This window comes from Saccopteryx bilineata, chromosome X (genome assembly GCF_036850765.1).
Source record: "Saccopteryx bilineata isolate mSacBil1 chromosome X, mSacBil1_pri_phased_curated, whole genome shotgun sequence".
Taxonomy (NCBI): domain Eukaryota; kingdom Metazoa; phylum Chordata; class Mammalia; order Chiroptera; family Emballonuridae; genus Saccopteryx; species Saccopteryx bilineata.
Window position 1 is genome coordinate 83,601,510 of NC_089502.1, and position 2,294 is coordinate 83,603,803.

The 2,294-nt window shown below is 40.9% G+C and overlaps 1 pseudogene; it reads left to right on the forward strand.

The window, feature by feature from the left end:
- Positions 1-1,625, forward strand: LOC136317718 (keratin, type I cytoskeletal 18 pseudogene; annotated as a pseudogene).
- The last annotated feature ends 669 nt before the right edge of the window (positions 1,626-2,294 follow it).

A 2,294-nucleotide genomic window follows, 5' to 3' on the forward strand; every position in this document is an offset into this window, starting at 1 on the left:
ATGATCTTCAGTACCTGCTCCAGCTCCTCCACACACTACTGTACCCTGGGCTCTGGTGTAGTCTACCAGGCTTAGCCTACAAGAAGGACAGCCAGCATCTATGCAGGCATTGGGATTTCAGGATTCCAGATTTCCATGTCCTACTCCACCAGTGTGTGTATTAGCTGGAGTCCAGGACTCTGGCTTCAAGGATGGTGGGCGGAGTCCAACAGGCATAAGGGTTATCCAGAGTGAGAAGGAAACTATGCATTGCCTGAATGACCACCTGGTCTCCTACCTAGGGAAAATGAGAAGCTTAGAGGTTGATAATCAGACTACAGAAAACAAAATCTGGGAAAACCTTGAGAAGGAAGGTTCCAAATTAGAGTCTGAGGACATTATTTCATGACCATTGAGGACTTGAGGGATCAGAGTATTGCAAATTCTTTGGACTACACCCACATTGTTTTGCAGATTGAGAATGCCCATCTTGCTGTTGACGACTTTAGAGTCAAGAATGAAACAGAGCTTGCCATGCAACTGTCTGTGGAGAGTGACATCAATGGGTTCAAAACAGTTATTGGTGACATAAGCATCATTTGGTTACAGCTGGAGTCAGAGATCAAGGCTCTCAAAGAGGAGCTGCTCTTTGTGTGAAAGAACCATAAAGAGGAAGTAAATGGTCTACAAAAGGAGATTGCTAACTCTGGGCTGAACATGAAGTTGGATGTCTCCAAATCTCAGGAACACAGCAAGATTATGTTTGATAGCCTGACCAGACAGTGGCGCAGGGGATAGAGCATCAAACTGGGATACCGAAGACACAGGTTTGAGACCCCGAGGTCGCCAGTTTGAGCGCAAGCTCAACTGGTTTGAGCAAAGCTTGGACCCAAGGTCGCTGGCTCAAGCAAGGGGTTACTCGGTCTGCTGAAGGCCCGTGGTCAAGGCACATATGAGAAGGCAATCAATGAACAACTAAGGTGTTGCAATGTGCAATAAAAAACTGATGATTGATGCTTCTCATCTCTCCATTCCTGTGTGTTTGTTCCTGTCTATTCCTCTCTCTGACTCTCTCTCTGTCTCTGTAAAAAAAAAAAAGATTATATTGGATATCTGGGTCCAGTATAACAATCAGGCTTTAAAGAACTAAGAAGATCTAGGCAAGTACTGGTCTCAGCAGATTGAAGAGAGCACCACAGTGGTCACTTTGCAGACCACTGAGATAGGAGTTGATGAGATGACACAGAGCTAAGATGTATAGTCCAGTCTTTGGAGATGGACCTGGAATGGATGAGAAATTTAAGGGCCAGTTTTGAGAACAGATTGAGGAGCTAGAGACATGCTATGTCATGCAGATGGAATAGCTCAGTGGGATCCTGCTGCATCTGGAGTCAGAGCTGACCCAGACACAGGCAGAACATTGGTGCCAAGGCCAAGGATATGAGGCCCTGCTGAACATCAATGTCAAGCTGGAGTCTGAAATTACCACCAACTGCCACCTGCTGGAAGAAGAGGAGGATTTCAATTTTAGTGATAACTTGGAGAACAGCAACTTCATACATTCGATCCAAAAGAACATCATTCTCAGTGTTGTGGACAGCAAAGTGGTATTGGTGGTCAAGTACATTAAAGTTCTGAGGTTTTAAAGACAGCAGAAGTGAGGCATCCCTAGGGGAGGAGGGAGGCCAATAAAAATTCAGAGATCATTGAATATTAAAAAACACACAACTAATTTTTATGTTTTAATTTTGTATCCTGAAACTACTGAATTTGTTTATTAGTTTCAACTGTTTTTTGTATTGTTGGAGTCTTTAGTGACTTTTATGTTTAAAACTATGTAATTTGTGAATAAAAGACAATTTTATTTTTCATATTTGTATGTCCTTTAGTTCTTCTTCTTGACTAATTGTTCTGGTTAGGTGTCCAGTTCTATGTTAAATATAATTGGTGAATCAGGACATTTTTGTCTTGTTCCTGATCTTAGAGGAAAAGCTTTCAGCCTTTCCCTGTTAAGTATGATATTAACTGTGGGATTGGCAATGTGGCTTTTATATTATGCTACATTTCTTCTAAACCTAATTTGTTGTGAGTTTTTATCATAAAAAGATGTTGAATTCTGTCAAATGTTTTTCATGCATCTATTGAGATGATCATATAATTTTTATCTTTCATTTTGTTAATATATTGTCTCACATTGAATTTGCCTCTGTTTAATCTACCTGTATCCCAGGGATACATCCCACTTGATTACAATGCATGATCTCTTGAATGTGTTGGTATATTCATTTTGCTAGTACATTAATGAATGTTTTTGC